This window comes from Leucoraja erinacea, chromosome 18, assembly GCF_028641065.1.
Source record: "Leucoraja erinacea ecotype New England chromosome 18, Leri_hhj_1, whole genome shotgun sequence".
NCBI classification, from domain to species: Eukaryota; Metazoa; Chordata; class Chondrichthyes; order Rajiformes; family Rajidae; genus Leucoraja; species Leucoraja erinaceus.
In genome coordinates, this window is record NC_073394.1 from 33,026,613 (window position 1) to 33,046,074 (window position 19,462).

General features: G+C 41.5%; 1 protein-coding gene across 1 annotated transcript in view; it reads right to left on the reverse strand.

The window, feature by feature from the left end:
• Positions 1-19,462, reverse strand: part of pdhx (pyruvate dehydrogenase complex component X) — a 164,799-nt gene that overhangs the window by 121,531 nt on the left and 23,806 nt on the right. The window lies entirely within an intron of this gene.

Below are 19,462 nucleotides of genomic sequence, written 5' to 3' on the forward strand. Positions count from 1 at the left end.
ATGTCACGTTGAAGACCTCCTTCGACTATGTAGAAGACCTCCTTCGACTATGTTGAAGACTAGCTTCGACTAGCTACGACTAACTTCTGGAAAATTGGGACACCGAATAGTGGAGAGTGAAGACAACCTCCTTTGATCTCCTTCGACTATGATGAAGAATACCTTCGACTACCTTGATTACCTATGACTGAACAACATGCCGACCTACTACGACCTACAACGACTAAACCTACGAGTAAAAAACGTATTGATTTTTTTCCATGGCGACCTTTTTTTACTCGCGGGCATTTTTCAACATGTTGAATGATACGCCGAGACCTAGCTGAGGCCTCGAGTACACGGGGACTACTCTCGAGCATGAAGGAGAGTTACAAAGACCTCCTACAACCTCGTGTCGACCATGCTGCGACTATGAGTCGAGGGCAAATTCGCCAGAACTCTTGTATTAGGGCGCCCAAGTGGGACAGCCCCTTAAGTTGGCGCTCGTGAATTCACACATCGTCAAGTCTGTGAAGGACCTGGTATTTCCTGCTAAAACTCACTTCCTTCATCTCCAGCATTTACGTAGTTGTGCGTGTGACAGATGGGGCAAGTGTCAGTCTGAATTTTAGCTGGGCTTCGCGACACGCCAGCAGAACCTGCTGAAACCTGCGAGTTGCAGAATGTGCCATCAAATTGTGTTTAAAAGCCAAACATCTTATAAGCCATAGCACATGCCAGTTGAAAGTGAACAAGTACAAAAAGAGGAAATAGAATGCTATTTAAAAAATCCTAAGCTTGTAAATATCAGCAGCTTAGAAAGCAGCAGCCAAGTATACACCCTGAAGAAAATAAAACAACGTGAAGCATCATCGTATCAAAGCGATGCTTTATCTGCTATTCTACTCATTTAACACTTTGAAATCAAATAGTGTACTATTTTAAATATAAGACTATTTAAAGGTATACATTGTTATGGAACACTGTTCTCAAGAATTGGAAAGGTAAGTACGTGTAAACTCAGGATGAACAAGGTACACAGTGGGGAAGTAAAGCATAATGGTAAATTACGTCAAAAAACGATGCTATCTGCGATGGTCAATGAAGCAAGGATGGGTCTAAAACCTGCAAAATGAGCTCGTAGAACATAGTAAAACAATGCGATGCTCACAAAAATTGAAAATTGGAATGGGACCTTAAATACAGTTCCAAATCAAGGATAGAACAGCCTAAGAAGAGGAAGATGTTTGCTGACTTCGAAGATAGACACAAAATGCTGAAGAGGGGTCTCGACCCGAAATGTCGCCAATTCCTTCTGTCCCGCTGAGTTACTCCAGCATTTTATGTCTTTCCCCGATTTAAACCAGTATTTGCAGTTTTTTCCTACACATGAGAGGTGACTTGATTTGAGGAAGGTGATATAAGGTTGATAATGAGTAAAAACATAAAGGTATTCTTGTCAGGGGATAAGATGGCTCACATAAGTGTAAATTCCTAAAAAAAAAAAGCAAAGGAAAAAAGGGGCAAGGGAGGGAGGCACTTCTGCCCACTGACTATGCACAGACCGGCATTTACCCATACACTAGTTTTATCCCACACCATGGGGACAATTTACAGAAGCAAATTAACCTACAAATCTGCATGTCTGGAGTGTGGAAGGAAACTGGAGCACCCGGAGGAAAGCCATGCAGTTACAGGCAGAATGTATAGGCTCTGTACAGACAGCCCCGAGCTCAGGATCGAACCCAGGTCTCAGGTGCAGTAAGGCAACAACTCTACCCCTGCGTAATCTCGAGGAACAGATTGCAACTTTCATCTTTAAACTCAAATATGTTGGGTTTACAAACCGTGCACCTATATTCACAGTGATTTGTTGTGGGGACCAAGATGTTCCTTGAGTCAGATTAAAAGCTAGAAAAATGTACAATTCCCAAATAATGGAGCCCTCACTCGCTTTCTCTCTATTTCCAGGGCGTCTGCTCTTACTCACCCTCGCTAAAACAGCACAGAGGCAGAGCTCCCTCGGTCCTGACCTTTATACTGTATTTGTATCCAGCGCATCTTTCTTTGTTATTTCTGCCACTACAGCGGGATCCCGCCACCAGTCACATCTTCCCCTCCCCACCCTTTCTGCAGGTACAACACTCTCCGCGATGCCCTGGCGCACTCATCCCTATCCGCCTACCCCTTCCAGTCCATGGTACTTCCCCATGTAGGAAGTGCAACACTTGTTCCAGCAGCTCCTCCCTTACCACCAAAGATCTTATAGCACTCTTATTGCTATAGGATCTTTGCTTACCACTGACAAGAGACCCAAGCAGTATTTGTAGGATAATTTCCTTCCCCCATCTGGTTCCATCTGCCCATCCTCCACACACTGCACCTTCTCCCAGCTCTAACTGGACCCATCTGCCCTCTTATATCCATTTCCTTTTATTAGATTTTGTATCTGCATCCTCGTGTTTCCACTTATCACTTTCCAGCCTTAGTCTCTAATGTCCACTTACCCACTCGGCTCCATTTGCTTAGTTTTTTCTCTTTCCTTGCCTGTCTCCACCTATCACTCAGCAGCTCCTGTCACCACTCCCACCAGGCACCACCTACACATCATCCCCTCCTGACCTGGTTCTGCCTTTCGCCTGCAAGTCCATCCATTCACCTCTTTATGTTGGTTACCTCTTCTCTCCATTCTCAGTCACGATGCAGAGTATTGACCTGAAGCCTCAGCTATCACTTTGCCTCCACACATGCAGCTTGCCTTCACTATTCCTCCAGAAGTTTATTTTGCTCCAGATTCCAGCATCTGCTGTCTGTTCTGTCTCCAGGACATATTTACTGGGTACATTGATATTTATCCAGAAACAGGGTATAATAGTTTTGCAAACTGTTTAACGCATTTTTCATATCTTGAAATATTAGGACTGAAAATGTGGCCATTAAATTAAAGCTAAAGCACAAGTGGGAGGGTCCTTAAGGAAGCCATTAAGCCATCCCACTGTTCTTTTAATAACATAAAAATGGTAAACCTATGAGATATTGGGCTGCAGAAGCATTATGTGGGGTCAAGGAAAGAACATTCATGTTGTGGCCCTGTTTCCACCAATCTTTCCACCACCGCGCACAAGAAGCGACAAGACATACACCATTGCATGCAGATGCCGAGAGCTGTGTTCAGCTCTGGCTGAACAACTAATCTTGAGTGTGGACTCGATAAGAAGAAGAAGCATTATAAGTGGCTCCAGTTCAGATACAGCGAGGGCGATGGCAATCGCATCCATGACAGATTAAGGAATGGTTTAACCGAATTTGTAAGTTGTAAGTCTGTGGAATTCTCTGCCTCAGAGGCAGGTTCTCTGGATGCTTTCAAGAGAGAGCTAGATAGGGCTCTTAAAAATAGCCGAGTCAGGGGATATGGGGAGAAGGCAGGAACGGTGTACTGATTGGGGATGATCAGTCATGATCACATTAAATGGCGGTGCTGGCTCGAAGGGCCGAATGGCCTACTGCTGCACCTATTGTCTATTGACCTGCATTGGTCTTTAAAATGCTAGCATCACTGAAGCAAATGATGTAATGGTAGAAATCATGATTCTGTGTGTCCAAATGTTTGCAGGACCATTTCAAGTTTGAAGGGGTCTCGCTAAAAAGTGTCTCATAGACACATAGAAAATAGGTGCAGAAGTAGGTCATTCGGCCCTTCGAGCCAGCACCGCCATTCAATATGATCATGACTGATCATCTAAAATCAGTACTCTGTGAAGCGCGGAGGGGTATGTAGTTGTGCGCACATCGCGCGGGGCTCCGAAATTTTTGTAGTGAACAAAATCTTCGCGCGCCAACGGCCTGTCGCGGAACTGACAGCCAAAGTGGGACAGGCCCAAGACCCTGGCGCGACACAACGTCCCACCTTCAATGGCAAATGATAGCCGAACTTGGCCTGGGGCTCACGGCCGTTGCGGTCCGGATCCGCCCCCACTTCTACTCTCAGAAAATTGAAGATAGACACAAAATGCAGGAGTAACTCAGCGGGACCGTCAGCGTCTCTGGAGAGAAGCAATGGGTGACGTTTTGGGTCAAGGCCCTTCTTTTCAGACGGAAGAAGAGTCTCGACACGAAACGTCACCCATTCCTTCTCTCCAGAGATGTTGCCGGTCCCGCTAGGTTACTCCAGCTTTGTGTCCATCTTCAAATGACGTCACACGCTCCAGACGGCTGTGCGTACGCATGTAATCACGCCCGACCTTCGCGGGACAGTCGCGTATTTGCGTGCCAAGGACACATAAGTGGGACAGGCACTTCACTCTCTCTTAAAAACATCGCTACTGCTGAGCAATGGCCGCTTCCCCAACGCAGACTGGGACTTCACCAGAGCAACATCGGCGAGAATCCATGAGCTACACAGGGCCCCGAGCTGTGACTCCAATCTATCCCATGATTTCACAACACAAGAAATCGAGCAGGCCATCCGATGGCCGAAAACCGGCAAGGCACCAGGCACCGACGGCATCCACCGACGGCATACATAAAACACCAAGGCAAGAAGGCAAATGACTGACTGTGCTCCTTCCTCTCCACGTGTTTCCGCTGCTTGAGGCAGCCAAAGATCTGGCGCCGTGCCAAGGTGATCGCTCTGCCGAAGCCAAATAAGCCTAGCGATGACTCCAAGGGATACCGACCCATCTCACTGCTGTGTGTTCCATACAAGCTCCTGGCACGTCTCCTCCACACACGTCTCAATCCAGTGACTGACCCCCAGCTGCCTTAAGAACAGGCTGGCTTCCGAAGAGGTTGGTCAACGGCGGACCAGGTGACCCTCCTGTGCCAAGACATAGCGGACAGCTTCCAGGCAGGGGAGAAGGCTGGCGCTGTCTTCTTGGACCTCACAGCTGCATATGATACTGTCTGGCTACCTGGACTACACATGAAGCTTCTGGAAACCATCCCAGACAAGCACATGGTGAGCTTCATCATGGAGATGCTGAGCAACCGCAGCTTCAGGCTACACACCAGCAACGGGCAATGCAGCAGGGTGAGGAAACTTAAGAACGGCGTCCCTCAGGGCTCAGTGCTGGCATCAATGCTGTTCAACATCTACATCCATGACCTGCCTGCAACCCAGTCAAAGAAGTATGGCTATGCTGATGACCTGGCCATCCTACTCAGTAAGCTATCTTGGGAAGCAGCAGAAGAGGGCCTCTCTGAAGACATGAACATCCTGTCTTCATACCTGAGGAACTGGCGCCTCAAGCTCAGCATGGGTAAGACAACATCTTCAATGTTCCACCTCAACAACAGGAAAGCGACGCGCGAGATGAACGTCATGGTTACGCCCGGTTACGGTCCCCGCCCGTCCCCACGTACCTCGGTGTGAAGCTCGACAGAACGTTGTCATTCAAACAACACCTGGAAGGTGCCAAGGCAAAGACAAGCGCCCGTGCCGCACTGATATGCCGCCTAGCCGGCACCACATGGGGAGCCACGATGAAGACACTGCGCATGTTCACAGTGGCCCTGATGTTCTCAGCCGCCGAGTACTGCGCCCCGGATTGGTGCCGTAGCCCTCACACCAAGAAGCTAGATGCTGCCCTCAACAACACCCTGCGGACTGTCTCCGGATGCCTACGAGCCACGTCAGTAAACCAACTGCCCGTCCTCACTGGCATCGCCCCAGCCAACATCAGACGAGAAGCAGCCACGCTGGCCCTCTCTCGAAAGGCACGGGGCAGTGAATCCCACCTCCTCCATCAGATCGTCACAGAGAAATCACGACGAGTGCGCCTCAAGTCACGGCACCCCTTTGCCACGCAAGCCCAGGAGCTGCTCTGCACAACACCGGCTGACTCTTCTAAGGCCGCCTGGGTCAAGACGAGATGGAGAGACCAGTGGAAGTCAGCAGAACCATCTAGGCTACACCAGTACATCAATGACCCCATGGGTGTCCCTGGTCATGACCTGCCCCGAAAGCAGTGGACAACCCTCAACCACTTGAGGACAGGCATCGGATGCTATGGAGTAGCGATGAAGAGGTGGGGCCTCGTGGACAGCGCCTCCTGCGAGTGTGGGGACCCAACACAGACAGTGGAGCACATAGTCACCAGTTGCCCCAAACACCGGCCTCGAATGGTGAACGAGGTCTGATTGACCTGGACTATGACACGTTGGCCTGGCTCGTCTCCACGGAGCTGCAGGTCGAAAAGACATACGACAGAAGAAGAAGAAGACGAAAACATCCAACGAATTGCCTCCACTACCTTCTGTGCCAAAGAATTACACAGATTCACAACTCTCTGGGTGAATTTTCTTTTCCTCATCTTTGTCCCAAATGGTCTACCCTTTATTCTTAAACTGTGACCCCTGGTTCTGGACTCCCCCAACATCTGGAACCATTTACCTGCATCTAGCCTGTAACAATCCTTTAAGAATGGTATATTGTATGTCTCTGATTTGTGTTCAGTGTTAGTCACTTATGTCCAAAGCTGAAGGCTCGTAAATATTTCTATTCTTTTCTCTCTTGTTGGACGTGCTCATTTCTGAACATACACGTTTATTTTCGTGAGTTTTTTGTTTTGAACCAATTTTAAAAATATGAACATTTCATGAGTTTGTAACTTCAGATATTCCTTAGAAGCTGGCAAACCATAGAGCTCCAAACCTATAATATAGATCGGCATTTCTCAATTGTACTAAGTGGTAGGCTTGGCTTTTTAAAATTTTTGATGACCCATTGGAAAGAAGTTTGAAGTATTGACTGAAGATTAAGCTTTAATTCTGCCATTAAGCTTCAGCCATATTCATATTGAATGGCGGTGCAGGCACGAAGGGCCGAATGGCCTACTACTGCACCTATTTTTTGTTTATATGTTAATTGCATCTGTGGGGAATTAAAGACAAGTTGCGTCTTTGAAGTTGCAATTCAAAGTTAAAAAGTGCCTGGTTTTAAATCAACTGAGCTTTAAAAAAGATTACATTTAGCTACGGTTAAAATTTTAATCGTGTTTCATGCAGTCTAAATTGAAATGAATAGCTGTATTGATTAGCAGTAATTCAAACATTCAATAAAGCACAGTTCAATTTAATTTCTTCATGTTTGACAACTATTAAATAAGAAGGAACCATAAACTTGATTGGACAAGTGTTAAATCATCATTACAGTCAGGGAAAAAATAAGATGATTCTGCTCATTCCAAAGTTATAAGTTGAGAATTTTCTAAGTTAAGGGCAAAACTCATTTAAATGTTCTCATTTTCCTTAAAATAATCCACAAGGCACGTGTAAGTCCATTTAAAAAAAATTGATCCTTCAAGAGCAATATTAAGGTTTTGTTTATGTGATAATTAATTTTCTTTAGTTCTATTTAGTTTATTAGTTCTATGTAATTTATTAGTTCTATTTAGTTTATTAGTTATCTGTAGAAAAAGCAAGGTAGCTAAAGGAATATAAAGTGTAATTTAGTTAGTTGTTTGAATGCATCTGCTGTGCCCATTTTTTCTTTCTTTCATGTCCTATTTTATCAGTTAAACTATTGATTGTTTATGTTCATAAGATTGGAATTAATCTTGGGGGGGGAAAGGATCTGAATTCCACATTGATAATTGCAGTAAACAGGGAGAGTTACGCAAGAATCAGTATGTTATTTTGAAAAATATCTTCTCTTAAATTTTAAAATTAACACTTGAAAACACAGTTCACTAAGTTGGAGATGGATGGATATTGGAGGAAATTATTATAGAAATTTAGCAAGAATATGGATTTTTTTTGCTAACTCTACCTCTACTTCCCCACTTTGCTTCATTTGCTCACATTTTACTCTTGCTGCAGTTGTTCTGATAATGAATATCCCACAGTTCGTTGGGTTGGGAGTTCCTCATGAAAGGATTTAATTCTTGTCATGAGGGAGGATTGGCAATTTCCAAATCGGGATGGTGAGTTGCTTGGATGGAAACTTGCAGATGCTGGCATTCCGAGGCTTCTGCTGGTTGTGGGTTTGGGAGATGCTATTGGAGCATTTAACGTTGGTGTGAGGAGCATTTAGGTTGGCAAATAGGATACCAAACATGCCAAATGCTTTGCCCTGGATGGTGACAAGGTTCTTAAGTGTTGGCAGATCTGCATTCATCTCCTCAAAAGGGAAGAATTCCATCACACTCATGGTGAAGATATCAGTAAGAAGCCAAAGTCAAACAGCCGCTCTGCACTTCTGGCTGAGTATTGGACTGGCTTTTCAAAAAGCTAGAGAAAAGATTATGGGCTGAACGACCCCTCTCTGTGCAATGACAATCTTTAAAAATATTGAAGTTTATGCCTCTCCACCCTGACTGAATCCATTATTTTGAAGTACTTCAAGAAAATGACCTACTCTTATCCATCCCAGGACTGTCTCACATACACACCCACACAAATATTATCTGTTTATTCTTTCCCATGTATTTTCAGACATGGCAATAACATGATGGTGTGTAAGGCCCAAATCCCACCAGCGAATTGGGCGTTCCTGGTCCATTTACTAGTCCGTGCCGAACTCATAATGCTTTACACACCACAGCACTGCAGAACCCAATTGTGCTGTAATCAAAATAACGAGGCTCCACACTACAGCTATTTAATTGAACAGTATTTCTCAGCATAATTCATGCAATGTTAATGATGTAAAACGAAGGCAGCAATTAGCAGTCATGGAATTCTAATGATGGATATTTTAAGCACTGATTAGAGTTGAAGAACACCTCCCATGTGAGATCTGCTGTTAGCAACTTACATTATTACACCACTTTATGAATCCTCAACATGTCCTCCTGCCTCTGGCACATGGATTCATAGAACTTTTTAATAGTTACAACATTATTAGGCAATGTATTTGAAATTGATTTAAAATATTTTTATATTGTTAATCATCTGCCATTGACATCATTCCAATTCTACGTTGATCACATTTTATCATATAGTTACTTTCTCACGGAATATTTGGGTTTAAAAAATGTTATAGGTAATGAAGAAGAAAAGGTGAGGTATTCTCCCAGTGGCAGAACATTTCAGCTAAAGGCTGAACAAAATGCATCATGGATATCTAGATACTATATATTCCTATGCATAGAGAGGGGTGTGATACCCATTGTGCTGAAATGGGCATGTGTTGTGTTGTGTTGTGTTGTGTTGTGTTGTGTTGTGTTGTGTTGTGTTGTGTTGAAATACCCATTGAAATTAGTTTTGTAAATAAAAGACATGCAGAAAAGAGTCAATGGCATTAAAGCCAAAAATGTGCAAATTAAAGGTGGATAAATCAAGGGATTATGTAGTGCCAATATAGCACACTTTGAACATATCAGAATGAAAAAAAAACCCTCAGTATATTAGCAAAACACAGCGACTAGCATCTCCGTTACTTTACATTTTACAGCTAGCTAAATGTCAGAGAAAATTGCAAAATATGCTTAAACGATGGGGAGGGTTTTGGAAGGGTATCCTTAACCATCTGTCATAACTCCAACATGAAGCCTGAAGAAATGGTATCAATGGGCATCTCCAGAGATGCAATAATCTTCTGCTACAGAGTTGCCAGAGGCGATAATTCATAATGAGAGAACAATTTAAGAATGTAGTGCTGGCAGTAAATGCAAGCGTTAGTTCAAAACATTAAATATTATTTGACTCATTTCTGTGGCGGCTATACATAGAATAATTACGAGAAACCTAAATTCATCAACAAAAGGAATTAATCTATCTAAAATGACATGAATCAGATGTGTCCTTCCCATGGCATATAACCAAGCTCACTGCGACTTGCATTTCCTTTGTAAATTCAACAGTACCTGGCATTGCATGACATCATTAACTTCGGAAAACAATTGTGCTTTTCTGGAATTCAACAGTGGAACTGCAGACCATGAGCAAGAAGAGTTATGGACAGGATGACAAAGGTATTAGCAAAGAGGTAAGTTTTTAAGGAGGCAAGAAATGTTGAAAAATGAGAAGATGATATCTTCCGGATTGTACATGCTTGACAGCTGAAGGTTCTGCCAATGACTGTGAGCAGTTGAAATAAATAGTGCACATGAATATGTTTATTTCCCTCAGGTATCTCCATAAATAAACTCGTGCACATACTGTGTTCTGGTTGCATAAATAAGCATGCATGTTTCTCCAATCACGGTTGCGTCTAAAAATAAATGTCATTTGACACCTCCTATGCAGTACTTCACAGCTCGAGTTCATCTGGGAAATGCACATGTGATTTTATACACACTGTATTAAAAGTCATTAAGATTTTAAGCATCAAGATTGATTTTAAATCAAGAATTAAAAAAATAGACTTTCTTAATGTAATTATAAAATGCATGCACCTGAATATATATGTTGCAAATGGAACAGCATGTTATTATAACTGTAATCCAAATACAGAATGTGGAAATGTGAAAGAAGGGTTTCAGACATTTGTTTCATGCACAGGATTTTGAATTATATGCTCAAATATTCTTTTGAAATTAAAGTTTACCAAAGTTTAAAATCTATATTATGGCCACATATTGGAACTGTTGAGACGGAGAAAGCTAATTTTCAGCCATCATCCTGGTGATTAGGGGAAATGAAGTATAATTATCTTATCTTGGGTATCATTAACTAACATTCTGATGGCTGAGATGTCCTTTACCAATGGTCTGTGCACAGCTATTTTGGGGAATAAAATGAATTGGGAGATCCACTGAAAAAATCCAATCAATTATCAAACCCTGAATCTCCAATGTAGTACCAAACAGAACAAATCCCTTGGGAGGATGGATGGAAAATTTGATGAATGGCCAAGCAAAGCCAGATAAAAGTTGCCTGGAAGTTGCAAAACATACTTGGGTAATAAAGTACTATTATGATGATAATGATTATGAACCAAAATCAATGTACGTTTGATTTGATTAAATGCAGAAATTGAATAAATATTGAGTCAATATTCTTCCAGGTAGAATTTTAGAGAGTGTGATGTTGTAATTGTACATTAATTTACCGAGTAGAATAATTAATATTAATTTACACAAAAAGCTGGAGTAACTCAGCGGGACAGGTAGCATTTCTGGAGAGAAGGAATGGGTGACGTTTCATGTCGAGACCCTTGTTCAGACTGGTTAGGGATAAGGGAAATGAGAGATATAGATGGTGATGTGGAGAGATATATTGAATGAAAGATATGCAAAAAAGTAAGGATTATATAGGAAAGACCATTGTAAGCTGTTTGTAGGGTGAAACATCTTCCCCTGCAACCGCAACACCTGTCGCTATACCTCCTCCCGCGACTCTGTCTAGGGAACCCGACAGTCCGTTCAGGTTAGGCAGAGGTTCGCTTGCACCTCCTCCAACCTCATCTAATGTATCCATTGTTCAAGATGTAGAGTCTTATACATCGGTTAGACCAAATGCAGCCTCGGCGATCGTTTCACAGCGCACCTTCGCTCAGCCTGCCTGAACCAACCTTATCTCCCGGTTGCCAGACATTTTAATTCGCCTTCCCATTCCTACAAAGACCTTTCTGCCCTCGGTCTCCTCCATTGTCAGAGTGAGGCTAAATGCAAATTGGAAGAACAGCTTCTCATATTTTGCTTGGGCAGCTTGTAGCTCAGTGGTATGAATATTGATTTCTCTCACTTCAGGTAGTCCCGGCATTCCCTATCTCTCTATTCCTCCCCACCCAAATCATACTAGCTTCTTATTTTCACCCCTCAAACAGCTTATAATGGCCTGTTTCCTTTATCATCGTTACTTTTTTGCATATCTTTCATTCATTGTTCTTTATCTCTCCTCATCACCATCCATATCTCTCGTTTCCCTTATCCTGAACCAGTCTGAAGAAGGGTCTCGAAGTAAATGAAAGTGTCTATTATTCAATAGTCTGAGTTTTGACTAGTAGCTAAAGACCCTAATAGCTAATATTTTGTATGTCCTAGTCAATGTATCTCAGATCAGGGTATATGAAAGTGAATTTGAGAGAAGACACTTTCATTGACTTTAGCTACTAGTCAAAACTCAGACTATTAAATAATATATTAAGTTTAAATTCGGAGTACAAATTACATTAGAAATGAACCTTCATCCCCCGAAGGTGCACAGAACTGTGATAGCTTCTTTCAATATTTAAAAAATGTGAAAAGATATGGAACACACCAGCCTCCAAATCTAGCCTAATAGTCTGAAGAAGGATCCGAACGCAAACATCATCCATCCTTTTTCTCAAGAGATTTTGCCTGACCTGCTGAATTACTTTGTGTCTATCTTTGGTACATACTGGCACCTGCAGTTCTTTTCTACGCAGCCGCCAAATCTTAAGGGGCTGTCCCACTCTTGCGACCTAATTTGCAAGTTTAGAAGAGTGTCTTCACACTTCAAAATCACAGCATGATCGACACGTGGTCCTAGGAGGTCCTATGAGGTCGCTGGAACTGTCCTTCGTGCTCGAGAGAAGTTCCCAAATACTCGTGGCCTCAGCGAGGTCGTGGAAAATTTTTCAGCATGTTGAAACATTTTCCGCGAGTAAAATTTGATCGGAATGGTTCTTTTTAACTCGTCGTGCAGTGGAGTGGGGTCGCTATTTAGTTACAGGCAGTCGAGGGCAGCCGTAGGCAATCTCCTTCGCTGAGCGGGCATTTTAATTGGCTCATTGGAGTTTTCAGGACCTAGGAAGACGGACCGGTTTCAACGCGGACGGTCGATCCAGCTCGAGGTTTTCCAGGCGAGTGCCTTCGATCTTGAAGGCCGAAGACACTCTTCTTAACTCACAGATTAGGTCACCCAAGTGGGACAGCCCCGTAAGTTTGTTGCTCCGGGATTGATGGTATCATGAGATTCCCTTTAATATTGTTATAACATTTCTTTTGGAAATAATTTTCTTCATTTGATAAAAGTAAATTAGCAGAGACTGGTGAGAAACTTTAATAATAATTACAAAATAATTTGTGCAATATATGTATATTTTATGTTTTTGTGTGTTGCCCAACTCTATGTGCCTGTGATGCTGTTTTAAGCAAGATTTTCATTGTATCTGTACTGAGACTGTTGAAATTTGGCATGCATTTCCAATGACTTTTCCAAATTTCTACACATGCAATATAGAAAGCATACCGTTGTATTGCATCACAGCTTGGTTTAGGAGTAGCTCTGCTTAAGACTGCAAGACATTGCAGAGTTTGAGTTATAGCCCCGTCCATCATGCAAACCAGACTCCCCATCACAGGCTGCATCCACACTTCACACTAACTCGGGTAAGCAGCTGATACTCAAAGCCTTTTCCCAGAGGCACTTTGTTTCTGAAAGGAATGTGCAATAATGATAACTATATTCTGCACTCTGTATATTTTCCTTTACTCTGCTTATTGCACTCGAGTTTGGCCCGATTAAATTTATGCATAGTATTATCTGATTTGATTAGATAGCATGTAAAACAAAGCTTTTCACTATATCTCAGCACATGTGACAATAATTAATCTAATCCTACAGTTTCACTGGTAGTCATTCAGCTAATTTTGGCCTATTGATTCCGCAAAGGAAAACTGAATATGGATAAAGACCAATGCACCGTATTGCCTGTTCGGCACTTGGATAACAGGATGTCTGATAAATATAAGTAAGTAATAACAAAGGTGACATATGTGAATGTGTATCTCTACAAGCATCAAATTACATTTGCCAATAAAATGCAAAAGCCTTAAAATTTGGACCTTGAATTCTGAAAGTGGAGCTGTTTCAGACGAGGCAATAAATGTGTGTCAGAAAATAATTATTGAAAAGAAACAGGAGAGTCATTGAACCAATGTAAGAAGATGATAACAATAAAAATGATGACAAGAAGATGATAACAATAAAAATGATATGTTGTGGAAGAGGGCTGATCGTAAATCATGGGTTTTGTCAACAAAGGAAAATTATGTTGTCAACAGCACTTCAAGTTCCACATATCTAGCTTTTATAGCTAGAAACATGCTCCAGGGATTATTGAGATTATATTAATTATTTTCAAAAACAGGTTATAATTACTTTAAAAAGCACTGAAAATAATCTCTCCGTATGTTGCAAAAAAATATATTGTATAACGTAGGAAAATTGTACAAAACAAATGTGTATGACTTTAATTCTAACTGATTTTCTTGCTGAAAAAGAATTTATGCAAAATTTATTTTTTTAATTTCTCTGACAACTTTTACTTTTGAAATTGTATTTATCCAAATTTGAACATCTTGTTCACCCAGCATGAACACACAAAAAAACAAAGGGATTAGAACTCCCCCAGTACTTACAAGGAAAAGATCTGAATGCAATAATAAATTACATAATTTGATTGTTAGATTTAGTTCTATATTTCTTGGTTTCTACACAATAATGGAAAACTTGAGATTGTAAACTTTTCAAAACCAATACTGGGTACGAGAGCTAAATTGTTGGATTTAGTAGCTCATAGTTTTAACTAGCAGAAATCTCGTGGGAAAATATTCACAACCAGGATTGTTGTTGTCCCTCATCCAGCAAATTCACAAGCTTTCTATTGTGGAAACATTACAGCACAGAAGCCCAATGAGCCCATTAAATTCATGCCAGTAACTCGCAGAACAACGACATGGTCCTATTCCGCCACCCTTTCCTGGTACTTTTCAACTAATTTCCCTCAAGTGCCTATCCAATTCCTCTTTAAAAAGCCTTATGATAAGAATAGCATTTTAGGGTTATTAAAAAGAGGAATTGAATAGGCACAAGGATATAACCACTATCTGCAAAAATAAACGTCGCCCCCTGCTTTCCATCTATCATCGAAAATTTGTGTTCTTGAACAATCTGCTAGAGAAAACTGTTATGGATTTGTACAAAATGTGTAGGAAAGAACTGCAGATGCAGTCTGCAGAAGGATCTCAACCCGAAACGTCAAATCTAAAATGGAGTTGTTCTTCTACAAAAGCATGGTCGTAGAACAAAAGAATGGCTCGGTGCCAAGTCATTAAACAATAGGTGCTGGAGTAAATGGGGGGGCGAGGTGTGAGAGAGAGGGGGGGGGGGGGGGGGGGGGTGTGGTGTGTGTGTGTGTGTGTGTGTGTGTGTGTGTGTGTGTGTGTGTGTGTGTGTGTGTGTGTGTGTGTGTGTGTGTGTGTGTGTGTGTGTGTGTGTGTGTGTGTGTGCGTGTGTCCTTCGAGCCAGCACCGCCATTCAATATGATTATGGCTGATCATCCCCAATCAGTTCCTCGTTCCTGCCTTCTCCAAATATCCCCTCACCACTATTTTTAAGACCCCTATCTAGCTCTCTCTTGAAAGCATCCAGAGAACCTGCCTCCACCGCCCTCTGAGGCAGAGAATTCCACAGACTCACTACTCTCTGTGGGGGAAAAAGTGTTTCCTTGTCTCCGTTCTAAATGGCTTACTCCTTATTCTTAAACTGTGGCCCCTGGTTCTGGACTCTGAATGACGTTGCTAATTATATTGAACACAATATGGAGGACAGGTTGTCTTTTTATTAAAGAAATGAAGATGGAATCCTACAGTAATAACATGTGTTTCTTTCAAGGCCATAAAGAAGCCAAGACTGAAAAAAATAGCAGACGCTCCAGAGATAAGTAATAACTTGTTATTGGATGAGCTTGATTTGGACCCAGCTGTTCCTATATTCTGAAAGGCGATAGAATCTTTCAGCCATGCCATATTCAGACTTGGTAGGAGTGTTTTACTGATAAGAAAAATGTATAATTGTGCTAACTTTCCTTTGTTCTGTGAGTGGAGCCCGAGAAGCATTGAGCAACGTTTGTGCTTATTGTAGATCTTGCCACTCCCGTCTGACGAATCAATTAAAGATTGCCATGGTTTACCTTTAACAATTTTGTTACTATCTGCTTTTTAAGAAACAAACTTTGACACTATGACCTACTAAAAATTCCTAAAGTAATGTGCACTGTTTTGTACACAACTGTCCAGACTTGGCCTCTCATATATCTTATAAAGATCCTGGTAATGCCACACCAGTTATGATATTCAAAATCCCATATAGGTGACTAATTAGTCTTTCAATATGCCCTGCTACTTTCAAAATATATTTGGCCCTATTAATTGGCAGATCCTCTAAAAGTGTAATTTATCCTTTCTTACATCCCCATGCTCTTTCTTCCAAATGTATGATTTCAAATTCCTCATCAAATTTAATCTAAATTTGTCTTCCCTGTAAACACCCAGATCCACGTAATCCATCGGGTGGTGCCACCATATGGCCTCTTATGGTCACTTTTAGTGTGTCTAAATGTATGTTTTAATGTCAATATTTAAAAAGCCGCCAAAGTTTGGCACGGCCTTTTGGCGCGGCCTTTCCTACCAGAGACCGGCCAGAGCTGCAGGCGCGGCGCAGCACAGCGCAACGCTGAAAGACTGGGCGATCATTTGTCGGCATGGCATTGTACTACTTAGCCGGATAAGTTGTCACACAGATGGCAAAACAATGTTATAATTTGCACCACACGTACCACACACACCTTCACTTCTAATTTATGAGGTAAAATACACTGCACCTTCTTGGAAAGAAAGGAAATTCAAAACATTTCACCCCTTCCCTAATCTGATTAAGCAGCAATTGAACTTACAGAAAAAAAGATAACAGCAAGGTCTTATAAAAGTACTAATATTCTCCCTGATAATGCTCAATTTAGGTACTACTAGACAGAAGTTATAAATTAATTCAATAAAGGGGAAAAGAGCTTCAATAACTTAATTGATTAAATTATTGCTTTACAATTTCCTCAGAGCCATCCAATCATCACACTTAACAGCAGCTGGTCACTCTAATTTCCCAACTGGCTCGTAATTATGTGAATATTGTACTTCTGGAAAAGTCACTCAGAGATAAAATCAAATCCCATGAACTGCAGGGTTTCAAGCCAAGCATTCAGGTAAATGAAAATGAAGTTGAAAATTATGCTCGAAAAGGGATCACGTCTGAAAAATCAAATGTAAGTAATGCTTGATTCATGGCATCATAGCCATTTCAGACATTTATCCACTTCCCTGCACCCAAACCATTCATTTTATTTACGTTACTGCAACCAAAACACTTCACTGTCTGTCTTTCATTCCATATGCAAATTTAACATTTAATCCTAGTTTAAGAATGTTGCTCGATCCAGCTTTTAACCTTACCCAACCACTACAATATTTGTGGTATTTTTCAGCAGTTTGGCATTGTGGCACGTTGACCATCAAACACCAGGATCACATTCATTTACTTAAATTCTGATCACTTGTACTGCAATGTACTTTTGGTCGTACAATCTGCCAAGTGTCCATCATGTTCCAAGGTCACCCTCAATCCCACCTCGGATATATAATCAAGCGTTTTTATTATTCAAAGTAACAACATGCTACAAAGCACAAAATTCTGACATTATTAAATCATCAGCACCCATCAAGATTATTCAATTTTCCCTCCACCTCAAGAAACTCAATCGCGTTAAATGGTTTTACAATTTGATTTTGAGTCAGAACATGGTGTAATATTCAGTGGTCGTTTCTATGCAATATTTGTTTGGTGTTTACATATATCAATTTTGCAAGAAAATCAATCAAAACTAATCAATTTAACAATCCAGGTAACTTACAGATTGGAAGAATGCCATAGTTGTAAAACAAATTAACAAGGTAGGCTGATCGAAAAAATAAAGATACATGGGGCCAAGGGTGACTTGATAGTTTTTGATTTCAGAACTGGCTTACCTATTGAATACAGAAGGTAGTGGTGGAATGCTGCTATTCAGGCTGGAGGTCTGTGAACAGTGGCTTTCGCAGGGATCAATGCTGGAATTCGGTTGTTTGTTTTATGTCATTTAAATGACTTGGGTGAAATGATAGATGGGTTGATTAGTAAGCTAGTATTGTGCTTGTCAGAGGATTAAAACAAATTATACCAGAAAAGAAGAATGGACAATGTTTTAGGGTTGAACAAGCAAGTATCCAGTGGTGTCTCCTTACCCTTAAAGCCTCTCATCCATATGCAAGGTGCAAGTCAGGGTGATGGAATAATCCCTGCTTGCCTGTGTAGTACAGCTCCAATAATACTCAAGCTGCTCAACACCCCATCCAGTCAAAGGAACAATAATTGGCAACACACAACCACCCTAGGTACTTACACCATTCACCACCGGCACATCATGGATGCAAAGTGCACTATCTACAAAATGCAGTCTGGTTACGCCTCGACCTCTTACAGGACTTTCCTTATGGGGGAGAGGGAGCACTGGAGTGGCCCTCCCTCCCGGAGTGGCCCATCCTGCCTTGCGAGTGCATTGTGACGTCACCCGGATTTTATTTTACAAAATGGGTGAGTTTGAAGAAATCGGGCTGTTTTTAAAATTTCAACAATTAATAACTTCGGAAATATAGGTGGAAATGCGACGGGAAGATGTTTATCGCCACCACGGGAAAAATGTGAGTAGAATGTGCGAAAATGGGAAGGCTGTGGCCTAGCGTTTGGAAGAAGATAGGAATTAACCAGATTGACACACACACAGACACATCGTGGGCACAAACAAGATGAAGACTTTTAGTTATAGAGAGATAGAGATGATTGTGGGATTTAAATAGGTCAATTCACTGGGGATAACTTTATTGCGATTCTTCAAAATAGTGGCATGGGATATTTTACACCATGCTGAGACAACAGACAAGGATTTGATTTGATGTTTCATTTGAAGGATGACACTTCCAACAACATACAATTCTTTAATACTTCAATAGATTGTCAAACTAGAATTGTATGTGCACTGACTGGAGAAGCTCAGAGAATGTATTTTACTCTCAGAGCAATTATGTTACAACTATTCAGACAGATTTGCTCGATTTAAGAATTAGCTTCCTGGAAGATATATTTTACGAGTCCTTATGCATAATTTAGTTGAGAACACGAGAGAATTACTCACTAGTCTATACCACTCAAGTGAAGTTCAGCGGTAGATACTATTATCTTCTACAACCAAGCATTGTAAGAAAGGAAACTGAGTGTAGAATATTGTGTTGCAGCTACAGAAAAAGTGCATGAGCCAAAATGAGATTAAAAAAAAAGATTGGGAGATGGAAATACATTATTATCATAGGAAAGATCTGCTTAAGAGGCTGATGAGAGCAGAGAAGAAACGGTTCTTGCATATAGCGGTATACGTTTAGAATTTAGAAATACAGCACCAAAACAGGCCCTTCGGCCCATCAAGTCTGTGTCAATCAACAATCACCCATACACTAGTTCTATCCTACACACAAGGGACAATTTACAGAAGCCAATTAACTTGGAAACCTGCACGTCTTTGGAATGTGGGAGGAAACCGGAGCACCCGAAGGAAAACCACATGGTCAGAGGAAGAACGTACAAACTCTGTACAGACAACAACCTGGGGTTAGAAGCAAACCCGGGTCCCTAACGCTGCAAGTCAGCAACTTTACCGCGGCGCACCTAACCACCCTAATACAATATCAAGCGTTTGGATCTATTTATA